Source organism: Sus scrofa, chromosome 8, assembly GCF_000003025.6.
Source record: "Sus scrofa isolate TJ Tabasco breed Duroc chromosome 8, Sscrofa11.1, whole genome shotgun sequence".
Classification (NCBI taxonomy): Eukaryota; Metazoa; Chordata; class Mammalia; order Artiodactyla; family Suidae; genus Sus; species Sus scrofa.
The window spans coordinates 3753841-3766416 of record NC_010450.4 but is presented as its reverse complement, the minus strand read 5'-3'; the positions used below and the strand labels follow the sequence as shown (position 1 = coordinate 3766416).

General features: G+C 56.7%; 1 long non-coding RNA gene across 1 annotated transcript; it reads left to right on the top strand.

Moving 5' to 3' along the window:
- On the top strand, positions 5998–10397 carry LOC102168087. The gene is made up of 3 exons (XR_001304025.2): positions 5998–6059; positions 6152–6306; positions 10188–10397. It is a non-coding gene; the product is annotated as an uncharacterized LOC102168087 (long non-coding RNA).

The following is a 12576-nucleotide window of genomic DNA, read 5'->3' as shown; positions in this document are numbered from 1 at the left end:
CAACTTCAGCCCCTCTGTGCCGCGAGGGCCCCCTTACCCCCACCATCACCCTGAAGCCCCTCTGATTTCTCTTCTTCCCCAACCAGAGGCAAAGCCTCTGCTATCTTTGGCTGCTGTCCGAGCGTGCTGGGCTCTCAGTTCCATGACACAGGCTCCTGGACCCAGGACGCAGCAGCTGCACAGAGGTGGGGCTGGGCATTTATGATGTGGCAGCAGGGTTCACGGGCTCCCAACATCTCCAGGCGGCCCAGGGGCTCCTAGTGGCCAGGGTAGCGGTCCAGGCAGGTGGGGTGATGGCTCGCTGCATCTCGCCAGACTGCAGGGCTGTCAACGGCCTGATGGCAGAAATGCTGTGCCCAGCACCACCTCCCTGGGCAGCCGGCCTGAGTCTCATTCCCACACACGGGCAGGACTGTCCTGATTCCCCAGGTTTGCGGGGACACTGCAGCAGCCACAGGTGTGCACCTGCATAGGTGCGTGCTCTGCCCATGAGGCTGGGATTGTCAGGCCCTGCCCCTGTCACCCCCTCCCTGATGCAGCCCTTGTGCTCCCTGAGTCCGCTCTTGGGACCTGGCTGTTCCTCCAGTTCTGTAACTGAGAGCTTCTGCCCCATCTCTGGGGATGCACATGACACATCTCGGTGTCCCAGGCTGGGGCTCAAGGGAAGCTGACTCCAAGGTGGAGTTACTGTGCCCTTGGGAACCAGGCCTGGGAAAGGGAGGGGAGGGAAGCAGGACTGGGCAGGAGGGTCCAGCTGAGCCCAGGCCCAGGGGCAGCCCTGTCCAGCCCCCAGAGGGTCCAGGGCTTGAAGGCCCTTCCAAGTTATGATAACGTTGGGTCAAAATGTTCAGGTCCTCCTGTCTCAGCCTGGATGATCCTTGAATGTGGGCTGCCCTGAAGGGCGTGGCCTTGGGCGCAGAGCCCTGGGCAGTGACGTCTTTCCGGAGAGGGTGGGGGTTGGAGGCTGGCTGCCTCTTTCCTCCATGGGAGGTAATTGCCATCCCATTCTATGGGGTCAGCTTCCCAGTCGTGCTTCTTGAAGCATCACATGCTGATGACGGCAGAAAGTCCATGTCCTCAGTGCCCTTCGAGGTCCTGCCCTCCTCCCAGGGAGGGTCCCTGACAGACCCCACCCCACCCCCCAAATGTGGCCGTTCACCTCGGAGACCTGCTGCGGACATGGGTACAGCCTGGAGCAGGACCTGCACCCTCTGCCGGAATGTGCAGCCTCAAGTTGGGCAGCAAGAAGCAATGGCCTGAGGACAACAACTGCCTGCATAGATTAACCACCACCAAGGATTAACTGCCCTCTGTCCTGGGACTTGACCCGCCACCCTCCCCTGACTGTCCCCCGTCTTCATTGTTCCTGCCACAAGTTCCTGCCACGGATCCTTTATAGGCCTAGCATCTCCGAGCAGTCGGGGCTGGCGCCACCTTGACCTCAGCCCACCCGCTTCGGGTGCCTTAATAAATCTCTCCTCTTGCCTGACTTGGCCTTGTGCGTTCCTCCCTCGTGCACCCACCTGTGCCTGTGGGGCCGTCAGCGTCCAGCCCAGCCCAGCCCAGCCCTGCCTTGGGGCTCCGACTGCAGAAATGAGGCGGCTGTGATAAGCAGCTGCATGGAATCCTGGCCAAAGCTGACTGGTGCCCAGGAGTGGACACCATAAGAACAAAGCTGAAAATGTGGCTGAATGGAAGGGGAGGGAGATGATGTGACGTGCAGACCCATCTCAGGTTGGAGAGCTGCTGACTCGCGCCATGCGGTGGAGAAGTATTTGATCTGCCGGTCCTCGGCTGTGTTCAGGACAAAGGCCACGTGGGAGGGGCTGGAGGGAAAGGTTCACGTGCTGGCTCCCCGGAGCTTTTAGGAAGGTCCCTCAAGAGACGTGAGCTGGGACACGAGCCAGCACATCTATCAGGCGGGATGGCGGAGGGCAGAGCATCTCTGAAGTCCTGCCTGCCATCCACTTGACCAGCTCGGCTCCCAGGGGTGAGAGGAAATGCCTTCCTTCAGCCCCAAGCTGCGAGTGAGCGGCCTTGGAGGGTGGGGTGTGGGTGCAGCGGGAAACGGCCCCGTGCCCGTCCTCCCAGCTGGCGCTCTTGGGAGGACCACACAGTAATGACCCGGCCGTGGCGGGGGTGGGGTGGCAGAGGGATGTTTCTGTCTGGAGCTTGTGTGTCAAGACAAACACAGCTGGGCTGAGGCCAGGCCGTGAGCAGTCTCAGGCTTCGAGGCGAAGCAAGCCTGTGGACGCGTGTACATGGAGGAGCCTGGAAGCTTTCTAGGGTTTGAGGGAACTCGGTTATCAAAGTGGTCCTGGACCTGTATGGGCTTGGGGCTAAGTGAAGCCCAAGGCTGACCCCAGTTGCAGCAGGAGGAGCTGGGCTGAGAAGGCTCGGCCCCGGGAATGATGGCATATTCTCTCCTATGTCCAGCTCAGAAATGGCCACGGAGACCCAGCGACCAGCAGATTTCCTCCCACAGGGCACTGGGTCAGGTCTGCGGGGGACGCTGGCCACTGGGACATCTCCCAGGGGCAGATGGGGCTGGCCATTGGCTCTTCAAGGAAACAGTACTGCTCAGGCTTGACAGCTGCCAGGGGCTGGATGCATTTCCTGTTCTGCTGGGGTCTAACTGGGCTGCCAGGGTGATGGTCATGTCCACGTGCTCTGGTTACACTGAGCATCTTGTCCTGCAGCTTCCCTGCCGAGCCTATGTTCTTCCTTGCCTCTGCTCCTTTGCTCTGGTTGCTCCAGCTACCCAGAATGTTTTCCAATTTTCTCCTCACACTCATTTTTCAAGGCTGAGTCCACATGTTACCTCCTCCCAGAAGCCTTCCCAAACTGCTCAGGGCTTCCTTTGAGTTCACTTGGGCATACTTCCAACCAAGCAAGGATTGTACCATGTCATTATGTAGCAGTCCGTTATTGCCACGATAATGCTGCATAACAAATTACCCTCAATTTCAGCGGCTTATCACAGGAAGTACTTGTTTTCCCATTAATGGATATTTAGGATGACTGCAGTAAGTCTGACCCAGGCTATGGGTCAGGAGGGCTCGGTTCCCAGTCTTGGGTTGGTTTCAGCTTTCCTCCATGTGTCTCATTCTGGGGGCCACGTGGACCACAAGAGGCATCAACTCCTCTGTGTGCATCAGACCCTCTAATAGGTCATGGCCCCAAGTCAAAGTCCAGGGGCAGAGAAGTATCCTCCACACCCGCTGCTTCCGTGTCGTCTCCTCCTCTAGACTGTGAGCTTCTCAAGGCCTGTGTCTGAGTCTCGTGTGGTCCCAGTACCAGTGAGGAGTGGGTGCCCAGGGTCACTGAAGAACTGAACCTACCCCCAGGGCCACCTGCCTGCCTGTTGCTGCCCTCACCAGCAGCTGGGTTTGTCCACTCAAGCCCTCCATCCATTAGTGATGTCTTCAGTTAAGCAGCATCTCCTCTTCCCCATTTGTTTTATTGATTCTGTTGGTTCCTTCTGATCTGGGAGGTAAATTCTTTCTCCTGATGGGGAAGGAGTCACAGAGGCTGAGTTCCTTGGCGTGGGGTCCTGCATCCTGCAGGTGCTTTCTCAATGTTGGCCAGCTGGCAGGCGGATGGGGGTGTGGATGGAGTGTCACCTGGGCCAGGCAGGCTGCCAGGCAGGTGTGAGGAGCAGTGCCAGTGGTGCTTGCGCATAGTAGAGTGTTCCTTTCCTTCCCTCTGTTGGGTGCCCCACCCCCACCAGAACCCCTCCCAGGCTTCCTTTCTTCCTCTTCATTCTCTGCACCCGCCCTGTGGGTTCACCGCCTCCCAGTCTCTTTTCCTGTCAGACTCTTCCTTTCCAGGGCATCGCTTCTTCTGGACGGCGAGAGGCTCTGGGAATGAGGCTGCCAAAAATGCAGGCTTGAAACCGGAGACGTTTCGAGAGGAAAAAGAATTTTTAAATCTTGGCCTAAGGTTTGTTCCAGGGAGAAAGTGAATCCCAAATCTTCCTCTGGGACTTGGCTTCTTTCCAGTTCCCCATCTTGAGATGAGTTTTAAAGGGAGATTCAGTGGTGGTGGGTGGGGAGGGAGGTTGAAGCTGCATTTTGACCTGCAGCTTTGCCCTCCTGGCTACTCACCTCCGAGCCTTAGCTCATCCTTCTATCCTTTCTGGGAAAGGCCTTTCCCTGTCCCAAACCCCTCTGGCTCCCTAAGGGCTCAGCACTAATGCCTCCTCCTCCATGAAGCCTCCCTGATTACTCTGTGCCCAACAATGTGAGGGGCAGGTGAGAGGACTGGACTCAAAATCGGACAGTGCTGGGCTCAGGGCCAGGCCCTGTCAAATGTGTGAGCTTGCGTAAGTCTGCCGGTAGCCCCAGGCCTCACTTTCCCACCTGTTCAATGGGGATAGCAAGGGCAGCACTTACCTTAGGGGTGACCGATAGTATCAAATAGCATCTCTCCACGGAGGGCCCGGCCTCTGCAGGTGGCAGGATCTGCTGCTTCCCATGGGCTTCTACAACAGCATCATGGCTCCCACATCCTGTGCATCCTGCTCAGGCTGAGAAGGCTGGCAGTGAGCTCAGCTTGGAGATTCCTGGCAAGTCCCCCCACCTGTAGAGGCAGTACAGCTTCCAGACTCTGCCTTCCAGGCCAGGGTCTAAGATCTACCCCAGCTGCTCTGAGAGCCTGGCAGAGTTTGACCTTTCTCCCACAGTGCTCTAAAATGTCTTCAGCTTCCTTTATTACACACAGACAAGCATTGACATCTGGCAAAAGCTTTAGTGAAATTAATGCCGCATAAAAAGATGGAATATCACTTATCAGCTTCGGCAGCCCTGAGACGAGACAGCCTTAAAGCTAGTGACCTGGGCAGTGGGTTACAGAAACAGTTTGCTGATCAGTGTAGAGGTTTCTTCCTTCCTGGAGCAGCACGGATGATTTGGGCAGGACCAGACCCGGGGTGCAAACTCTCTTCTAAAGCATGGGGAGGCAGCAGGACGCAACTGAAAAAGCCTGGGCTGGTGTCTGTCAATTCTCGCTGTGCCCCTGACCAGCTGGCTGGTGGGCACATGGCTTCCTGATTTGCACCCTGGGCCTCTGGTCTGAAAGAGATTAATTTCGCTCAGAGGGGAGCTGTGTGAATTAGCAGAGACGGTGTGGGGACCCAACTGGCCCACAGTAGGAGCTCAGAGGATGCCAGAGTCTCCTCCCCGAGGCCCCTAAGTTCCATGTCCAGGCAAAGTCCCTACACTGTAAATTCCAGTCGATGACACTATTGGTCACAATCTCATGACTTTAAGCATAAAGTCAACATTCTTCTGCTGGGTATTCAAATCACTTCAGGTCTGACCCCTGTTGTGCTCTTGTCCTGTGAACTGAGGGGATGGAACCCTTGGAGCTCCACCTTCTTTCATCTCTGTCTCCAAGCACACTCCCTCATTCCTGCCTCAACACCACTTGTCCTGTTGGCAGACAGGCCCGCCTTCAGACGCTCCTCTTTATCATCAGGGTTCTAGGCTGCAAGTAAACGAAATCGACTCTGGCTGACTTAAGCAGGAGAAGAATTTGCTGAAAAGCAGAGTGAGTCACCACGGAATTGTTGGACAACCAGACTGGGAGGCAGCTGGGGAACATTTCGCGGAAAGCAACAGCAAACTCCGCTTAGAAAGACTAAAACAAAAAGGAAATTCACAGTTCCGGTAACGAGCAGAAGTCCAAAGACGGGGCAGCTCCAGGGGTAGTTAATTCAGGGGCTCCGTGGTGGTTGCTAGGACCCAGATGTTTCCACATCTCTACTCTGCTGGGTTCTCCTGGTGGTCACAATGTGGCTGTTAGGTCACAACCGGACACAACCACGTCCAAAACAAAAGGAGAACCTGTCACTCCCAGTCAGCCATTCCCGGCATTGAGGGAATTGCCCAGCAGCCCCAGCAGCCTTCTCCTCAATCTCATTGGCCAGATAGAGATCACATGACTATCCCTCGCCCAATCATTGGCAGGGATGTGGACCAATCAGGAGGTTTGTCTGTAGCAGGTGGGGGTGCAAATTGGTGCCCTTTTGGAAACAGGTTTGGAGTGAGCTCCTACAGGTGGGCGCTCAGTGCCGCCCGTGGAGAGGGTCGCCCTGTGCCGCGGAAGCCACGCCGCAGGGTGTTCGCAGCAGCTCTTTGTTCCCTCGCAGCGCCTGGGAACCAGCCCCGTGCCTGTGGCCCAGAGAGTGGACGAGTCGACTATGAATATTCGCCCAGTGGAACGTTACACAGCAGGCGAAATGAACCGCCACAGCTCTGTGTGACACAACGGAGCTTAATTAACAGCATGGTCGTGAGAAAGAAGGTACGTTTAAAAGATTTTAGAGTGGGGGCAGTTCCTGCCGTGGCACAGCCGAAATGAATCCGACTAGGAACCATGAGGTTGCGGGTTTGATCCCTGCCCTTGTTCAGCGGGTTAAGGATCTGGCGTTGCTGTGAGCTGTGGTGTAGGTTGCAGACGCGGCTGGATCTGGCGTTGTTGCGGCTCTGGCGTAGGCTTGCAGCTGTAGCTCCTATTGGATCCCTAGCCTGGGAACCTCCATAGGCTGTGGATGCAGCCCTTAAAAAAAAAAAAAAAGGAAAAAAGATTTTAGAGTGGGGAGTTCCCTGGTGGTTAGGACTTGGGGTTCAGCCCCTAGTCTGGGCACTAAGATCTCACATCACGCCGCTGCATGTTGTGGCCCAGAAAATTATAGAGTGGATAAGCAGGATAACTTAAAAATCCGTAAACAAACTATAGACCTTTTGGCAATAATGTTAACTTATCTGTGAAGGAAGCAAGGGAGTGATGCAGCCAGACCCACACAGCATTACCTTGGGCTGAGGGTGGGCAGGCATTTGGCCCTGCTGGCCTCTGTAACCACATCTGTAAAACGAACTTTTCCTGCATCCCCAGCTCACTTTGTGAGGATGCTGGGAGGCAGGGAGGGTGAGTGACATGTGATGTCCTCTGTCCCTCCGTTCTGGGAGGGGCCAGACCCTCAGAGCTCCCCTGCTTGATGGCTCCCCGCCTCCAGCTTCCACACTTTTGAGGTGTGGCTACTCCTCCTCGCCTCTCTCTTCTGGGTCAGCTCTAACCGCTTCCCTGCTGGGCCTACTCCATCTGTCCTGCCCTCCCACACAGCATCCTCCAGCCTTGCAGGACCCCTCTGCCTCCTGGAAGGGCCTCCTTTCCTCTGTTTGATAACCCCCTGCTCATCCATCAAGGCCCATCTCAAAGGCTGTGTTCTCTGTTGTGTCATCACTGACTGTGCCACGCTGGGAAGATGGGCGGAGCAAACCTTGCAGTATTGGTGGGCGTGGCTTCCTGGTAGAGGGCACAGCAGGTACAGAGGCCCTGAGGCAGGAGTGTGCCAGCAGTGTTTCTGGAACCGCAAGGAGGCCTGTTGGCTGGAGCAGAGGGGGTGTGGGCAGAAGTGGGAGAGGGGCTTACGGACTAAGGTCCGGGATCATGTAGGTGGGTCTTGTAAGCATGTGGCTTGTATATTGCCTGTAATGGGAGGGACAGGTCTGACTTTGGGTTTCAAGGGATCCTCTGGCTGCTGAGTTGAGGCTGCCAGGCGGTTCGGAGATGAGGCTGCAGTAAAGTCCTAGGTCTGGCAATCATGGCCTAGTGGTGCTGGGCCCAGTGTCACCTCCTGCCCTGTCCCTCCCTGCCTCCCAGTGTCTCCACACAGACACACACACACACACACACCAGTAATACGACCCAGTGGGTGCCTTTGTCTCATTTCCCTCCCGATCTATCTCCCTGGTGAACTTCTGCCTTTGAGACCCTAGGCAGGTGCCCCTTCCCTGGGGAAGCCTCTCTGGGCTCCTCTGCATCCTTACACCATTCTCTCCTCTCAGTGTTCCAGAATCTTCCATGAACCTCCCCCCCCGCCCCGATACCATAACACCAGTGACACTTGTCTGAGCGTTTTCTATGTCCAGGTCTCATTTGACCCAAAAATAGTCCCATGACTGTCTCTATTTCATGTGTGGGAGAGCGGAGGCTCAGAGACAGGGTCAGGTCACCTGCCAAAGGGCACCCAGCCCACAGGTGGCCAGAGCACTGGACGCAGTGTGTGCCTTTCCTCTGCTAGGCTACTGGTTTCTCAGAGATGCCTGGCCCCATTTGCCTCTGGGGCTTGGGGCCTGCGGTGAAGGCTGCAGCAGGGCCTCTCGGGGCCCAGGCACACCCACAGAGCCACCGCAGGCTGTCTCTGGCCTGTTTCTGGGTCTCCGGCCTGGGTGTGTTTTTTTCTTGCTAAGCCCCATTCTTGCTGTGCTGGGAGAGATGGGGCCTGACCTCTGGCCTCCTCGTGTGGGGCTGACTCTTTAGCCTGTGGGACCTTCGGGTAAATCTCAGAGTTTTACTCGTTTGTCTTGTTTACTGTCTCTCCTGAGAACAGTGCTCCCAGCCTTGGTACTCCTGATCTTTTGGGCCAGGTAACTCTGCGGGGTGCCTGTCCTGTGCCATGAAGGGTGTTTGGAAGCATCCGTGTCCTGCACCCTAGATGCTGGGAGTGGCCTCACCCCACGTTCGTGAAAACCAGACACATCTCAACATTGCCCAGTGTCCTCTGGGGACAAAACCACCTCGGGTTGAGACCCACCACCTGGGACATCAGCTGCGTGAGGGCAGTAAGCTTGGTCCGTTTTGTCCTCTCTGGTGCCCACCCCTGACCCCCTGCCTGCCCAGGATGCGGCCCGGGACGCAAGAGGCCTGAATAGATACTTGGTGAGTGTCACCAAGCAGGTCATAGGCGGGCAGGGCCGGGTCCCCGCAGGAGGTCGCATCGCCCCATTTCTCAGGTGTGGAGGTGATGCTCAGGAGAGTCGGCACCTGCTGGAGACGAGTGTGTGATAGGAGGTGCCAGGGACAGTGCGCACTGTCAGGTCTCCATGTCTTTGGGGTCCCTCTACAGGGGTGGTCTCCAGCTGGCTGATGCTGGGCCCAGGGTGTCACGTGAGAGAGGAACGTGTGAAGCCGCCAGTGGGTGTGTCTTCTCCCAGCTCTCATGGGGACTGTTGGTAACACATGGTGACGTGCAGCACAACTAATGGGAAAAACCGATCAGAATATCCAGACAAGGGAGAGAAGGACGTGCTGCCAGTTTTGACAACTGGATGGACCTCGGGGATGTTATGCTTAATGAAGCAAGTCAGACGGAGAAAGACAAGTACTGCCTAGTATCACACGTGGACCCTTAAAAAAATCAAATTCATGGAAACAGGAGCTCCCATCGTGGCTCAGTGGTTTAACGAATCTGACTAGGAACCATGAGGATGCAGGTTTGATCCCTGGCCTCGCTCAGAGCATTAAGGATCCGGCGTTGCCATGAGCTGTGGGGTAGGTCGCAGACGCAGCTCAGATCCAGCGTTGCTGTGGCTCTGGCATAGGCTGGCAGCTGTAGCTCCTACTGGACCCCTAGCCTGGGAACCTCCATATGCCACAGGCGAGACCCTCGAAGACAAAAAGACAACAATAACAACAAAAAAATTCACGGAAACAGAGAAAAGGGGTTCGGGAGCGGTTTGGAGTTGGGATAGGGAGGTGGGGACAGAGGGACAGGCTGGTGAAAGGACACAGACCTTCTGTTATGAGGTGAATGAGGGGTGAGGCTCTGACGTCAGACCTGGAGACTGGTTGACAACACCGTATAATCGGGCTTTGCCAGGACAATAGAACTTAAATGGTCTCACCAAAAAAAAAAAAAAAAAAAAAAGAGAGAGAAACTAATGAGGTGATGGCTGGCTGTGTTAATGACCTAGACGGGAGGATCTCTTCGCAGTGTATCAGTTTAGCAAATCACCGTGACACACACTTGAACTATCGTACAGATTTGGCGATGATACCTCAGGAAAGCTGATGGAAAACCCCACATCAACGGGAGATTTTTTTTTTGACGGGGAAGCTGGTGTGGAAACCCAGGTGAGGGTTTGGACCCTCGCCTTGGGAGGCAGGGCCTGGGGGGTGTCAGCCTGCCTGTCTCGGCACAAAGCCCTCTGCCTGCCCGGCTCGCTGCGCTGGGCTTCTCTGGATGAACTGCTCCCCGGGTGCCGTGCGGGGACCAGGTGCTGAGGGACAGGCTCTGGGAGCCGGGCTACTGTCAGTCTGAATCAACTCAGGGCTTGATTTGAAATTCAGATCCTGACTAAGCAGAAAATTAATCTGAATTTCATGTTTTGTTATTCTTGTAGCCCCAGCTGCGTCTGTGCCCAGCCGGGCGGGGCTGCCGCCGCTTCGCTGCAGAGACCGTGGATGCCCACCTGCCTCCCTGCCTCCCTGCCCCCACTGCAGCCCCATTGGAGGGAAGCGGCTCCTCTCTTTGGATATTTCAGCAGCAGGTAAACAACAAAACAGACCGGCGAAAACGCTGGGGCCAACCTCCTGCAATGAAATAAAGTGGGGATTTCTGGAAATGCAGTGTCCCACGTCACATCGTCAATATTCCTGCCTTTCAGAGCAGCTAGAGGGCTGGCCTTGGACCTGGGGGTGTGGGCTCTGGGAAGAGGGGAGGAAATGGGTACCGGCTGGGCCTGGCAGCAGAGCTGGCGATGGACTGTGGCCACCTGTCCTTGACCTGGTGATGAAGGTGTGGGAGACGCTGTCAGAAGGTGCTTGTGGACCCGCTGCCAGTGCTGCCAACCCCGAGTGTGTCTCCTGCCCCTCGCTGCCCTGGACGGGGCTATGCCCAGGCCTCCGCCTTCAGCCGTGTCCTCCATCTCTCCTCCCCCCAACCCCAGGCAGAGCGACCAGGCTCCCCCCCAACTCAGTGACATTCAGCGGCTGCCTGTTGCCTGAGAGGCATTAAGGCACTGGCTTCAGGGCGTCAAACCTGTGCTGGATCGCTGTAGTAGCCAGGTGGCCTTGGGCAAGTTTCTGAGCCTCTTTGTGCCTCAGTTTCCTCGTCTGTACAAGGGGATGGAGCACCCACCCCCCAGGCAGAGGCAGGGTCAGGTGAGTGACTGTGTGAGGCCCTAGGGCATTCCTGGCATGAGCTGGCCTTGTCCACCTTCCTGGCCTCCGCCTCCGCTGACCTCCTCACATGCTGGGCAGCACTCGGACCCCGGCCTGTGCCCTTCCCCACGCTCAGCACCTGCTCCTCCACCTGAAGTGCCAGCACCCCCTTGTCCTGGCCTGTCAGGAGCACTCCCTCCAGGGAGCACCCCACCTCTTGGCTGGGTCCCGTTTATCTCTGCTCTTTCTGCTACTAAGCACGGAGCCTGGCCTGCGCCGGGACTTGGGGGGTGTTTGGAGGCTGCGGGCTCCTCCACTGTTTGCTGAGTCTCTCTGCTTGTCCCCTCCAGCCTGGCTGGGCTCTGCCCCCATCTTCAGGTGGCACCTACTGAGGGGGAAGCCTGATGATACTCCAGCCCCCGAAGCTGGCGGCTTGGGTGGGGTTGCTGGTGGCTGCTGCTGGAGTGACAGCTGCCAGCCATCTGTCTCTGCCTCCGTCTCTGCCAAGGAACCCGCTTCCCGGTTCTGGCACTTTATTTTTGGCTACCTTGAGGGGCTTGCTAGATCCTTTCTGGATTTGGCTCCATGATTCAGCCCCTCCTGACAAGGCTGGTCTTGGCCTCCTCAGTCTTCTGTCTGCCGCTTCCCCGCCTCCCTTTCCAGCCCTTCCAGGAAAGAAGGCAGGTGTGTGTGTGTGTGTGTGTGTGTGTGTGTGTGTGTGTGTGTGTGTGGCGCGTGTGTGGTGTGTGTGTGTGTGTGTGGCGTGTGTGGTGTGTGTGTGGCGTGTGTGGTGTGTGTATGTATGTGGCATGTGTGGTGTGTGTGGCGTGTGTGTGTGTGTGTGTGTGTGTGTAGGGCATGTGTGGCGTGTGTGTGTGGGGGGGGCGGCAAGGAACATTGCTACATTGCTTGTATTAATAGTCGTGACAACAGTGAACTTTGTGGGACTCACCGGGCACCTTTTAGGCATCCTCTGTGCCACCCCCAGCTGTTCTTCAGGGCACAAACATGCCCACTCCCGTTTACAGGACAGAAACAGAGAGGGTGAGGGGACACCTGGTGTCACACAGTGAGCAGTTGTGGGGCTGGGATTTGAACCCGGAAGGCTGGCTCTGGAGCCTGTGCTGTTTAGCCGCCATGTCATCGCTTGGCAACTGCAGTATTATTACCAGAAAGAGGCCATGGCGAGGTGACCAGGGGGCAAAATTGTTTGCACGGTCAGTCAACAAGTGTTTCTGAGACCTGGCCCGAGGACACGGAAGACACAGCGCTAAGGGCCAACAACATTCCATCTGTATCCTCTCATTTAATTTACTCCAGTGAAACTCAGGTCAGTGAGGCGCTTCATTAATCCCATTTTGCAAAAGAGGAACAGACACAGGGGCCTTAAGTGACTTGCTTAAGGCCACACAGCGAATGAATGGGGAAGACAGGGTTGGGCCCAGCGGACTCCCGCCTCGGAGATGTCCGGCTCTGAGGAGTCTGAACCCAGGTGGGAGCCCGACAGGCCCCACGTGGAGGGGGGGAGTGGAAGGCCCTTGTGGGAAGGCCTGGGGGTGCCTCGTCTCCACCCACCAGCCACTTACCCTGCAGACACGTCCAGTGGTGGGTGCCTGGCTGATTGCTGGG